The following is a 14,298-nucleotide window of genomic DNA, read 5'->3' on the forward strand; positions in this document are numbered from 1 at the left end:
CCTGTCCGTGAGACACGGGGGTTCGACACTTCCCCTGTGGCACACCGTCCCCCGCGACCGGTGGAGCCGGGGACTCGGTATCCGGGCTCGCCTCATCCTCGCCGGCAGCGGCACCATCATCATCATCATCACAATCATCACCACCAACACCAACAGTACGAGGAGCAGCGGGACAAGCCGGATGAGCTGCGCCCCTCGGATTCGTCGTATACCCTTCGACTGAGGGTCAGCCCTCCGGCAAACCGACAGGTGAATGACAGGGACGTGGGGAAAGGGCTGAGGGAATGGGTTGGGGCGTCCCCGATCGTAGAGGTTTCGAGATGTTAGTTTACCTCAGGATAGCAATTTATTTTAGCTCAACATTGACTGATGAGGTATGCTATCGTCCCTTCTATTATATCTTTGCTAGTGAACAGGGCATACTAACAGATGTCTTATGTCTTTTTGGTGGCAAGGTTTTCGTCGATGCCTTGTCATCACAAATGGTGTAAAGGTGTCGCCATTCCCCGTCCTCTCTGGAGTCTGACGCCAGCCTGTGGAGGCTGCGACGACAGACGCCTGTCGCCTCCCGCTGCGTCAGACAGATCTATCGACATTCTCATCGACTGGGCGCCGGTTAGGAAACTGACCGCTCCTGACAATCTCGGTCACATCCCGGCAGTACTCTGCCGCGTGGGCCCGCCTGATGACCACGCCTCTCTCCGACCCCCGCGCTCAGGTTTTATCGCCCCGTGCCGGCGGACGGCTGCCCGCCGGGCCCCTTCACTAATGGTCGCCGAGTCTTTATCTGCTCGCTATTTCACGATGGGGAGTTTATATGCGTCCAGTGTCCGAGCCAGTGTCGGTGACGGTAATAGTCGTCTGGCTTAGTGTCTGTCTCACTGTCCCCTCCTTTCCCTTTCATTTTCTTATACCCCCGGTAGTCTGAGGTACTATTTCCACACCGTTTGACCTGAGTTTCTCCATGCTGCTCATTCATTGCGTGCTCCTTCCTTTTATTCATCCACTTATTGTTCGGCTTTCAGTACCTGTAAGGTGCTGAGTGCTGAGTGCTCGTCCTGTGCCGCATTCGTATGACCGCCCTGGCCTGGGGCCTGAGTCAGACCGCTACCTGTCCCGTGCCCCCTCCCCCTCTCTCTCTCTCTCTCTCTCTCTCTCTCTCTCTCTCTCTCTCTCTCTCTCTCTCTCTCTCTCTCTCTCTCTCTCTCTCTCTCTCTCTCTCCCCTGATCACGGCTCTCCGTCTAAGCACGCTCCCGGGTCACGACTTCCCTCTCTGCAGCTACCAAAGTCACGTGATGGCTGCTCACTCGACAGCCTCAGTGGCTATTAGAGTCACGTGAGCCCGCTGTATGAATGGCGCCTCATTGGCCCCGTTTCGGACACCTGAATGGGGCTGTCGGACGAAGTGGTCTCCGCCGTTCCGCCTCTGCCGCCGCTCGTCTGCGCTCTCCCGCAGGTTTGGGCCCGAACCGGCGATTGATAGTCTCGGGAGTCGAGTGTAGGCGGGGGAAATTAGGTCCCGTAAAACAACTGTCGGAAGGTGGGGAAATTAGGTGTGGTAAAACAACCCGCAGGAGGTTTTTACAGTCAGAGACTTGTGTTTTCAGTTGTTCAGGGTGATCTAAAAACTTGGATTAGCTACCTAAGATGGCATGAAATTAGGCTGCTGCATTGGGAAATGTTTCATGATGACAAACAGGATTGCCAAAGTCCATGTTTTTTGCACTAGCTCGTGTTCAATTTCACTGTTTTGTCTCCTCTCACGTTTCCGTGGTCACCTTGTCCGTGGCTGTCGGAACGGTCGTAGGTCGCGGTGACGATCAGACTCGCCCCAGCGTCCCTGGAGAGCGTTCTGGTAGTGTGATAAGACAGGGCGGGTGCCGGACTGACCACCCTGTGCGGCCCACACTCGCCGACAGGCTGATGGGGCCCGCGGTGGCACGAAAGGACATCTGGCTGGCTGTTCACACTGCATGAATTAGGCCAGGTGTTCCAGCGGCCAAACATGTGTAAGCGGAGGTTTGCTACCATTAACGATAGTAAAATGAAAGCCTATCTTGGTCGGTATGGTAGTTTGTGTTTTGACTTTCCAACTTTTGTTCCACCTACGTACAATACTGTGGTCATGCTGAGAGTAGATACCCCCATTGGCCTCAGTGTGTACTGTTTGTGGCTCCTTGTTTGTCCTGGCACCACAAAAAAAAGCATTGTTTGTCCGCTGCCTTTGACAGTCACCCTCGCTGGGAACCTCAGACCCGTTTGTATTGCTCGGTGCGTCTGCGTGTCGTGTCGGCCCTCCTCCCCCTGTGAGGGGTCTGTCGGAGCCGCGGGAGGCGGGTGGACCGGCGCCTCGGTACAATGGTGCTGCAGTGACACGGCAGAGCGTCCGCCCCCAGCCGGGAGGAACCCGCCCCAGCGGCCGGACACAACAGTGTGCCGGTGATACACTGCACAGGCTGGACAAACGACTCGGCGTGAGAGGCCGAGTGGGTTAGTTGTGGGTCGGAGCAGTCGCTATCTGATGGACAGACGGCTGGATAGATGGATAGACAACCGAGCGAAGGTTCGAGGCTAGCACGTAAGTCCTACACCAACCAGCTGACACTATCATTGGTGAATAGACTGTCCACTCTATCGTCCGTTGACCGTGCACTAGAGCTCGTCCTCTCTCTCTGAGAGGTTGCACCAGGGTATATTGAGTGAATTGCACAACCGGTGAGTGCCACGGGGGTGGACGTTTTGCACGCTCCGGTGAAGGGAGACACCCTCCGGACCACGTTAATGGCCGGGTGGTGGCTGACCCGGCACGGCACGTGCGTTGGGTCATTATACAGCACACCTGAGGGCGAGTGCTGCCGAAAAGGGCGCCGCTATGGACAGGGTGCTGTCCTTGGTCGGCGCCTGGTGTCGACGGGTCGTCTCGACAGCCGGTGAAGCATCATTGGAGATTTATTACCGGTGTTCTTCAAGGACCTGGCATTGGACCTGTGGTTTTCTTGTTTCGCATAAATGCAGGCCATTTCGTCAGGCAGTTATGAACGAATCGGTTTTTGTCACTGATGTTCTGCAAGGTGCTAGTATTAATGCTGCAATTTTCATTGCTGCTGATAACGCGCATTAGGTTTCGGCAAAAGTTTCCTTGCGAGGCGCTAATCCGCTGTCTCATTGACACAGAGGCAGTTTGTTGCTATACCTCCCGGATGCCACTTTCAGCACCCACCTGTTCTCATTCCACTCCTACCATCACCACATCACGACGTCAGGTGTCCCGATGACATCACCTCCTGCGTGTGCCAGACGGACCAGATGTCACCGGCCGCTGACCGTCACGCTAGCTGACCGGACACTGCGCCGGCCCCGGTACCCAGTTCAGGGGCACCCGCAGCCCGCGGCGGCGGTGTGCACTACCGGCAGAGATGGCTCCGATAGTCGCGGACCGGCGGTCAATGTCGGGCCGCGTGGAGGTCGATTTACATGGCAGACTGTCCTGAATGTCTGCGATGTCGGATTGGCGGGATCGTGAGGTTTGGGAGGCGAGTGGGCACTGAGGTTGGATCAGACAGACAGTAGACACGGTGACAGTCGTGGCGGGCTGTCACCTGACTGAGTGGAGCCTGTCACCTGACTGGGCGAAACCTGTCACCTGATGCGCCGGAGCCTGATGTCTTTCGATATTCATTCATGATGGAGAACGATCGTGGGGTAATGCTGGGAATGCATGGAACCTTGTTGCAGCGCTTAACTCTTGCCATTGGTAAGCTACTGATTCGTAGTGATAGCAAATTGCTAGCATTTTTATCGTAAATCCTGCATAGCCACGCTGGATTATCTTTCGAGGACGTCTTTCAAGCCAGCTCCTCCCCAGTGTCCGTGATTCCCATCCCAAAGTGCTCTGCCACGCCCTGATCAGACCGGACCCAGGCCCGGTCGGAGGCCGGTCTGCCCCGATTTCTGCCCGCCCGCCTGGAGAGCTGCCAAAGCTGTGAGCTGGGGCAGCTCCGGAGGCTGTGGAGCCACAGCAGGTGGGAGGCTTTACGAACCGGTCCGCCCCCTGCTGGTATAGGTCCGTGGAAGTGATGGTGCTTGCGGTTCCAGCGGGCTAGTCCCGTCGCCGAGTAGCAGAAGTCTCGCTCTACTTGTGACCACCGATCGGTTTGTGATATAAATGTTTGCATTGTGTGGTGACATTGAATTGTGAATGGATTCTCCAACATCAATATTCAACACACAGCCGAGGTGCCGCCCCAATGTCAACAGTAGCCCGTAAAACCGGTTTCACTTCGTCACATACCAGCCTGGTGTCAACACACGGTCGTTTTCGCGGTTCTGATTGTAAACTCGCGACCTCAGCCCGCCTGCGAGTCTACATTGGCACATGCTTCGCTCCACCGCTACCGACTTTGTGATCAATGTGTGGGCGGCAGCACGGAGACGAATGGCTGTCAGTGACATCACCCATCGTGGCTCTGTCGATTTTTCGCCGTGAATAGCTGCTGTTCCAGGAGCAGTGTTTTACCTTTTTGTTCCCCTACTACTGCTGTCGGTATGATGTAAGACATGTTGAATATCCCAGCGAGAGCTTACAAAAAGACGGCGAATCCCTCCCTCCCCACGCGATGCCGTGCCATTCGGCGCGTGTGCTGTTGATGAAGATACCTGCGCTGCCGTTTCGAAAGGTGCCACTTGACCCGGACTGTCGACTGTGGTAGGTGTGACTCCGAGGTGACCCCGGAGTGACCCCGGGTGGCCCGGCTGACCTGGGGAGAATAGCGCCGCGTCGTGTCAGGCTGGGTGTCAGCCGAACACAACGGATCGGGAACGGTCGAGTGCTCTCATGGAGGTGGAAGGTGCTGAACGGAATGAATCTGGGGAATTTTAGATTGGACCTTAGTGTGTTGAAATGATATGACGAAGACGTTAATGTCAAGAGGGGCGAATGCACGTAGAGCACACTATTGGTGAACTGCAGTTTATGCCGCCGTTTTATGGTCAGCGCAGTGCAGCCCAGCCAGTGACATTTATTTGCATTCCGCTGGACTGCGCCTACGTCCTACAGTTACGACCAATGACTCCATATGACTCCATCCTTTGGCCGTACCCTGTACTCGAGCTACCCTGGCATCGTCTCCGCCCCACCCTCCAAGTTGTGTGCCGACAGCCAGCGCTAACAGTCCACCGTCCTTGGCTCGTGTGTGAGTTCCGGAGTCTCTCTGTGTGTAGGGTACACTGACTAAGCAGTACGTCCTGAACCAATAGAACGAGCGGCGGCGCTACCAGTCTGCACACTGCACAGTTCACTGCCGGAGTCGTGTATGAGAGTACAAACTAGGAAGTCTGCTTGCGCCTTACTCTGCAATCGTTTCTGGCCGTATCCGAGGACGCTTTAACTTCACACCTACTCAGACATTACTGATAGCAGCCTCGCTGCTGTTTCTGATGCCTAAGGCTCACAAGGTTATCCGGTCATTGGCTTTGGTTCGTGATTGTAGGCAAGGACAGTATCCTTACCCAGGCGAAGACGGTGAATACTTTGCCTTGTCTGATGCTTAACACTGAACAGCCTTGCTTGGTTAATAGTTATCGGGTCAGTGACTGCTTCAGCCAGGACGGAGGCGTCCATCCCGAGTCCCCGCTGTGTCTCTGTAGCTCAGGAGATGTCCCGGTGTTAGGACTCATCAGACCACCGTCCTATAGGGCGGAGCACGGTGTCTGACGCCCATCGGACCGTGGTGACACGCCCCTTGTCCACGGAGTCCCCGTCGAGTTTATCATCAGTCATTGATCCCAGCTTAGGAGGATGGCTGTACGGTGTAGGAGGCGTCTATTTGGGGTGCTTAATGAGTGGAGTCCATTTTAAGGCAGATAATGTGCGGGAATGCCACATGCCACTGTGTTGAGTGCTGCTTACCCCTTATTTGACATTTTATAGCTTAAAACTGCATGTACCCCGAGTACCTGAACTTGTTTTCTTAAGTAGTGTATCCTGTCTCTGATTGTGGTTGCTGAAACCCCTCAGTTTATTTATTTATTATATATTATTATTTCAGTTCCAGATTTAGGTAATTGTTTGTTTTTTTCTTCAATCATTTGTGTTTACTGATTGGCATCTGTAATCTTCTCTACGAATAGTACTCTCTAGTCTTCTACCATTTCCTACAATGGAACTTACCATGTAATCCTTGAGGATGGGTTTCCCAAACTTGTTCCTGATGACTCTCCTATCCTACACAATATTCCTATAAGTATACCCCATTTACAATCTGTTTCCTCTAAATGCAAAACAATCCTGCCCTCATCCATGTCCCATGTGCTAGACAAAACGGACTTATCAATGGTTCACATTAATGCTCGCTCACTCCACCAAAACTTTGATTTTATTGTTGCTTTTGTTTCCAAGCAAAATATTAAAGTCGATATACTGTTGATCTCTGAAACTTGGCTTAAATCTGACATCACTGACTGTTACAGGATTGATGGGTATGAAATGATCCACTCCATACCCACTGATAATGTCACTGGCAAGGGCTGTGCCATGTATATCAAGAGTGAAATCTTTCCATACTGTGCAGTGATCGATGAGATGTCTGTATGCCAAACTGAGTTTCAATGTATTAGCATTCTTATTACTTTTCCACATGGAGTCCCATTTGTTGTGTGTACTCTATATAGGTCACCGTCATACCCACTTTCCCTTTTGATGCCATTTCTTGAAGATACCCTTGATAAAGTAGTTCAACTGAAGAAGCCATGCTTTTGGGGTGGAGACTTTAATGTGAATCTATTCAAATACAATGATAATCATGATTCTAAGCAATTTTTAGATTGTATGAGCTCTCATGGCTTTTATCCTACTATCACTGTTCCTACGAGAATATCAACCACTCCACCCTTCCCAGCAACTCTCATTGATAATATTTTCACAAATGTCCTAGATGCCATCACATTTAGTGGGGCTATCTGTGCGGGGATCGCTGACCATCAAGCTGTTTGCTGCACTACCGACCTGGTCAAACAAAGCCCAACTGTCAAAGGAGCTGCATCCAGACCTAAATTTAACTATAATCGAATTGATGAACTCAAAGTAAATGTTCTCAACAGTCTGGAGGGCTTTTTGGAACTGGACGATCCAGACGACTGTGCTAGTAAGCTAATATCTGTAATACAGACCAAAGTCTCAGAACTCTCCTCAATCAAAACCTCCAGGAAAAGCATCCCCGTACAACCCTGGGTAACACCAGGGCTCCTACGCTCTATGAACACGAGGAGCGCTCTTCTGAAGGCATTTCTAAAGGATCGCTCCAATGATAAACTGAATAAGTACAAGAAGTACCGTAATGCTCTGAGACTTACTTTGAGACATGCCAAACAAAATTACTACCGTTCACAATTTGAAAAGAATGCTGGCAATCCCAAGAGGCTCTGGGCTGATTTGCTAGAGGCTATTAATAAACGAAAAACACAAAGGGATCTGCCCAGCAGATTCGAGACTGAAAGCGGTACAGTCACAGCGCCTGATAGGCTGGCATGCATGTTTAACGACTATTACGCTCAAGTAGCCCCAACTTTGGATGCAGCTCTTGGCCCCTGCACGGTTGATCCTCTAACATACCTGAATGATGTTGCGGTTCCAAATGAATTAGCTTTTCAGCCAGTTAACCAAGCAGTTTGAGCGTGAGATGATGTTTTTCGTACTCCAGCGTAGATGGGTAGCCATACGGCTTCCACGATAGACAGTGATGACATCAGTCATCTTTTGCAAGCTCGTTAAAGAATTTGGGCTGTACGGGGACTCGAACCCCGGGCCTTTGGATTAGCGCTCCAATGCTCTACCTCTGAGCTATACAGACCAAGTACTTTAACGAGCTTTCTGCCAAGTTTTATGCGGATCAAAAACAACACCTAAGAATAACCAAGCAGTTGTTTTAAACATTGTTGAAGGGCTAAAGGATTCTGGTGCTGGCTTGGATGGCATCAACAGTAAACTTTTAAAACATCTGATTCCAGTGATTGTTCCACACGTAACTCATTTAGTTAACACCTGCATCACTAAGAGCAAATTTCCAGCTGTGCTGAAAACTGCTCTGATTACTCCAATATATAAATCAGGCTCGCAATCGTTATTTTCGAATTATAGGCCTATCTCAGTGTTACCTGCCATTTCTAAAGTTCTTGAGTCAGTGATACATTTTCAACTCCTTAGTTTTATCACTGAACATAACATACTTTTTGGGCAACAATTTGGATTTAGAGCCAATCACTCAACGTATATGCCCATTTGCCTTTTGCACGACATTATTACTGCCAAACTTGTTGCTGGCCACTCCACTGTGGGTATCTACCTTGATTTGGCTCGTGCCTTTGATACAGTAAATACAAATATTCTTCTTAAAAAGCTGTCAAAATATGGCATTACGGGTAATGCCCTGTCTCTTTTTTCATCTTATCTTACTGGTAGAAAGCAATGTCTAAAATTTAATGATACTATTTCGCGTACTATTGACGTTACGTGTGGTGTGCCCCAGGGCTCAATCTTGGGGCCAATCTTATTCCTTCTCTATATAAACGACCTTCCTAAAGTATGTGATGAAGCCAAATTTCTTTTGTTCGCCGACGATACAGCCATCCTCTACTCTGCAAAATCGCGTGCTGAGCTCCAACGTGCAGTTTCACGGTCGTTTCCAAGAGTACTTATGTGGCTCCACGCAAATCGGTTGTCTCTTTCGACCTCCAAAACAGTTTACCAGCTTTACTCCCCTAGTAGTAATGAGATGGAAGGCCTTTCCATACCTGCTAAAGGTGTTAACTTAATGCGAGCCTCTACAGTAAAGTATTTGGGTATCCTAGTAGATGAAAATCTTAAATTCAAGTCTCACATTAGTAAAGTATCTTGCGTCATTAGTAGAAATATTGGCATAATGGGCCGAGCCAAATATCTCCTTAATAAGAGACTCATGATCCTCTTGTATAACTCCCTTGTCCTTCCCTACCTTAGTTATTGCCTGATTGTATGGGGCTCGAATTATGAATGTAACCTAATTCCTATCATCACTGCGCAAAAGCGAGCGATCAGGCTCATAGCTGGTGTGAGTCGCCTGTCCCATACCTCTCCACTCTTCCGTGAACTTAAACTTCTTAAGCTTTGTGATGTCTTAAACAAACAGCTGCTTCTTGTTTTACATGACTTCCTCTTTGACCGGTTACCTGATGCTATTTCGGTTAGGTTCTCCTTGTACATAAGTAATCATTCTCGTCCAGTTCGTAATCCCAGGCACTTCAATGAGCTGGTCTCTACGGACAACGGGGATGGGGTGCCTAATTATCGGTTACGCAATTATCGTTTATTTTCACCATTTTGTAGAGCACCAGTAATCTGGAACCAAGTAATTGCCTCGCGTATACCTAACCTTCGTGATATCCCCTCCAGTAAATCCCTTTTTAAGAAATGTCTTATGCATATCTTCATTGATGACTATTAGATTTTCCAATAACTCAGCTGTATTACTTGCTCTTGTCTTCTTTCTATTTACCCTTTTTTTCCATATTTACTTTTTTCCCTGATAGTTCTGATCCACCACCACCACATCCGTTGCTTCCTTGACTTATTGGCGTGCAGCGGGACCTCAGGAAGTTAAACAACCTATATCCCGCTGCACTTAGCCAAACACATTATGTCTAGTGTTAATCATAAACGGGATTAGCATTGCACTCCGTTTAGCATGTATGTATTGTTAGTTCATCGATATCGGTATACATATTTATTCATACATGAATTCATATACAGATTTACAATGGCCATTCAACACTACGCTACTCAAGTTTTCTTTCCAATTCTTTAAATACCCCAGCATCGTACCAGTTTGTACCTGCCTACGTTCCCGACCCCTGAACGATAATGTGATTGACCCCGGCCTAACGTTCCTCTCCGACCATCTGCCCCTACAGCTGAGCTACACGGCTGGACAGGGTCCGGTCGAAGCCCGGTGCCATGCTGCTGGGGGCTGCTGCGGCCTGCGACGGATGGCGGCTGTTGCTTCCGCTCCCTGAGGAGATGCCGTCCTTGTGGCGCACAGGGCGGCTACCCACGGTTGCAGCCCGATGGCTTCATTCTCGGGACGCGGCCCGTTGGATGTGCGACGACCGGCACCTTGCGACCGCTGCGGTGACCGGCAGCGGTGCCCCCTCTCCTGACTTGACAACGGACTACATCTTCGTGCTGCCATGGGGTGGCGCCACTGGTGGGACGAGCGCCACTGGTGGAGCAGGCGCCATCTCTGAGGCGGTACAGCCGACCGGCTGGCTAACGGCGTCGAGCGCCTGATGAATGCTGCGCTGAGCGGCGATACTGATTCGCCGCTCTCGAACTGTCGAAGTCCCAGTGAGCTTGTTGGACATGACTACGGGGCAGCCGACTAGACTTCATTCTCGGCCGCGGCCCGTTGGATGTGTGATGACCGGCACCTTGCGACCGCTGCGGTGACCGGCAGCGGTGCCCCCTCTCCTGACTTGACAACGGGCTACATCTTCATGCTGCCATGGGGTGGCGCCACTGGTGGGACGAGCGCCACTGGTGGAGCGGGCGCCACCTCTGTGGCGCTACTGCCGACCTTGGACCGGCGGGATGACGGCGTCGAACGCCCGATGACTGTGTGCTGGACGGCGATACTGAGTCGCCGCTCTCCGGGCACCATCCCCATCGACCAAGGCCCGGCTGGTGCTTGGCGCCGGGTGCCGGATGGCCGCTGCGCTCGGCGGCGGTGCTGGGTCGCCGCTCTCTGGAATGACCGCTGACTCGTCTTTTTGATCTCGTCTTTGTGTTACCGTCTGGTTAGGCACTGTCAAACTCCCCAATATAACCTTTAACACTAACTGTCCGTATTCTAACAAAACTAACATGTGAATCCTTTCCGACCAATCCCGTTTGACAGTGCCATAAATTATGAATTGTTCAATGTGTGATCCCAAATTATAATCAATAAACGGAACGGAACGGAAAAAAAAACGATCGCTTCATAAGGATCATGTCTTATTTGGATTCTTCTTAAGTTGTTCACTGCTTGGCAGCAGACAAACTATAAGTAAGGTCTATAAAACCAATTAATTAAAAACCAATAAGCCATTTACGCCGATTGAAGTCCTTGCTCGTCAGCAGTAAGCCTAAGCCCTTCTCCCAGCTAATCGGCGTCCTCAGCTCCCTCCGGCAGCTCCCAGGCTCGCCAGGCGGCTTCAGAGCTCAGGCAGCTCCTGCTGCAGGGCTGGGAAGCTCGTTATTGAACGGATCCAAGTCGGGTTGATTCGCTGTGGTGGCGAACTGCGCCGCGTTTCTCGTGTCGGCGCCGCTTCTACAGAGGTGGCGAGGCGGGACGATAGACGATAAACACGCGGTGGGCGGGCCGGTTTTCTCCCTCCTCTCCCCGTTCGGCGGTGCAGTTTGAAGCTCTCCCTTCCTCCTCCTTCTCTCCCTCTCTTCTACTCGTTCCGCGGTTCGGTTTGAAGCTGTGCCGCCCGCCTCCGCCCATCATCCATCAGTGTGGCGAACCCGCCTCCTCAGGGCTGTATCGTGTATCGGCTCCTTGTTTGCTGAAGAAGTCTCTGTAAGGCTAGTTACTAGGCCTAAGAGAGTTGTAAATAGCATCGCTGCACGATTAAGGTCGATCTTCGCATCGGAAAGCAACGGGATACAAGAGCAACGTCTTCTATATGCCTGTGCGGCAGCTGACCAGGCCAGCATCTCTCATCCCTCGTCCCATAACCATCTTCAGCATGCCCTCAGACTAGGAACTATCCGTAATTGTCATGTTTCTTTGTTCATCTCTGTGTCTCGTCTCCGTAATAGTTATGCCATTAGCCATATGTATGGTAGGGAAGGTCCGCATACGGCGCTATCTGACTGGGAGCTGGTGTTCTGTACTGTAGGTCGCTATCTCTCCCAAGTTTGTACGAAGATGACACGTCGTTAGGGGCGTCCCTATTGTTTGTATCGGCGGTTTATGAACAATGGACGGTGGCGAATCCTTAATCTGGTGACACAGGACGAATGCTGCTGCGTACCCACCAAGGTTGGGAGCGGTGTTAGTCCGATCCTATGTTATGCTAACGGTAACCGCTATAGTCACCTTGGAATGACAAGGGCGCTTGGCTCCTCACTCCTGATTCGCACGAGTTAGCTGGTCCTCGATTTCCGTCTTTTGGCATCTAACCTATTTCTCTGCCGGCTGACAGGGCCTCGGCTCTCACCCATTTGCGGTCTCTTACGGGTCCTGTGTTTGCCACCTGGGGCCCTGCACTGGTTCCATGTCTGTTCTAGACACCGTCTCGGCGCGCTGATTCCTGGTATTTTGCCACAGTCCCGGACTCCGGATCTGTTTTGTTGATGGTCCGTGGTCCGCCGCCGGTGGTCCCCTGTCACTCCTGAGTGGGTCCTGGTCCGGTCCAGTCCGGCTGCCACCTTTGTCGTCCGTCTGACGCGTCACCCGCCCACACTCAGCCGTCACGGACAGACAGACCGACCAATAGATGGACGGCATTGCGTGACGAGCGCTGCTCGAAAACAGCGCCCGGCACCGCGGGGGAGGGGGCCGGGCCGCACCTGACAGTGCACGGGTGGCGGGGCGGAGTTAGGTGGAAATGGTTTTACATGCGATATTTTAATAAGTTGGCGTTACCTTTACCCTTATGCCAGACATCGTGTCTAATTTATATTTATAGAAAAGAAACAAGAGGCTAAATTGGTCACTCGTGAATTAGCTGGACAGATTGTAATACCAATTACATTTTCAAAGTCCTCGCACATGAAGGTATGCATTGCTGCTGATCTATGTCAATGACCAGCTGCTTAGAAAGGCGGACCGGATGGCGGGACAGGTGATTCCCTGTTTTAAAAGTGAGCTTGCTGACAGACAATGTAAAGATAAGCTCCTGACCGCTTAGCTAGGGGTCAATGACTACCAGCCTATTGTTGTGTCGTCCTAACTCTATTGTTCAAAAGTTTGGAGCGTTTTGTCTGATGCGGTTACGCAAGTTTCACCATTCGGCAATCTCACTTCCATATCGCAATGTTGCATGCCGTGCATTTTACGTAAGCTCTCGATATTGGCATGAATGTGGTTTTCATTCTTGGTATGCCTTCATTCTTCCAAGACGGGACATATGTCTGGTATAAGCTGAGCTTCAGTACCGTTCAAATGTTCATCTCGCCTGAATCTACCTCGCCTCGGCGTCTCCTATTGAGCCTCCTGTCCACCGCGTGTTGTGTGTGGGCCTCCCTCCGCTGTTCGTAGCGCGACCATTCGACTGCAGGCTGGACCGTCCGTCCCGCGCCGCTATAACCAGCGGGGGCGGCTTGTCTCCGGCGCGGCTAGATAAATGTGTTGATCCGCCCCCACGACAGCACAGAGATGGACAGTGGAGACGTATAGAGGGCAAAGGACACGCCCAGCATTACTTTGACCCCGCCCACTGCCGATGGTTGCTCGGCGACTGTCGTTTATTCGCTACTCTTGAGAGGTAATCGTGGACAACGACCAGCTGAAAATACCAGAAAGCTATCCGTGGATTGCTGGGTGACTCCGCTATGTGGTGCAAGCAGTGATTACCCGGTTGCAGGCGCCACACGTGTCATCATTGCGGCGGCCCCACATAAATCCCTGATTGCAGACGGGTGAATTGGTTGGAAATGCTCTGACAGGGTGCTGAGTTATGCCAGGGATAAATACCGTCATGTCGCGGCTCGGGGATTATTTGTAGGTGACAAGACGGAACTCGGTGTTCACACTTCCTCTATGGGGTCAGGTCAGGTCGGCGAGAGTCGCCGCGCGCCGACCCGGAGTTGGTGCTTGGAACTGGTGCTTGAAGTTCATGCACGGCGTTTATGTTTGGAATTTGTTCTTAAAGTTGTACTCAGGTGCTGCTATTTGAAGTAGAGGTCTCCTTTAGTTCGGCCGTGGTGTTCTCGAGATTGGCACTGGATGAGAGTTGTTGCCACTCCAATCCGTATTCACAAAAATCCGTGTCCACAATGTCGTGCTGATAGAAGTCATCTTCTCTGTTCAACCACCAACCCCAGGTGAGTGGGTGTGACTTCACCGACGACTCTGTAAAAGGTGGTAAACACCATCAGCTCGTCCCTCCCCGGCCCAACCATCGGAGCCTCGTCCGAACAGTGGGCGTTACAGGGAAGGTAAGTGCCGGCCTCTCGTACCGGTAAGTGCGCCTTCCTTTGGTGCCGGTGTTCACCATTATCTGTACCCATTGCCGATGATTGGGTCAAAGCGTTTTGTTCGACAATCACCTGTGTTTTG

General features: G+C 51.3%; 1 protein-coding gene and 1 long non-coding RNA gene across 11 annotated transcripts in view; both read left to right on the forward strand.

The window, feature by feature from the left end:
- LOC122393556 (serine/threonine-protein kinase N-like) overlaps window positions 1–14,298 on the forward strand; it is a 130,646-nt gene that overhangs the window by 109,573 nt on the left and 6,775 nt on the right. The window lies entirely within an intron of this gene.
- On the forward strand, window positions 5,974–11,000 carry LOC122393557. Of its 4 annotated transcripts, none has more exons than XR_006258712.1 (2): window positions 5,974–6,060; window positions 9,944–11,000. It is a non-coding gene; the product is annotated as an uncharacterized LOC122393557 (long non-coding RNA). The 4 variants fall into 4 exon arrangements; XR_006258714.1 differs by lacking the exon at window positions 5,974–6,060 and adding an exon at window positions 6,069–6,478; XR_006258713.1 differs by lacking the exon at window positions 5,974–6,060 and adding an exon at window positions 6,533–6,583.

This window comes from Amphibalanus amphitrite, unplaced genomic scaffold, assembly GCF_019059575.1.
Source record: "Amphibalanus amphitrite isolate SeventyFive unplaced genomic scaffold, NRLGWU_Aamphi_draft 000542F_arrow, whole genome shotgun sequence".
Classification (NCBI taxonomy): Eukaryota; Metazoa; Arthropoda; class Thecostraca; order Balanomorpha; family Balanidae; genus Amphibalanus; species Amphibalanus amphitrite.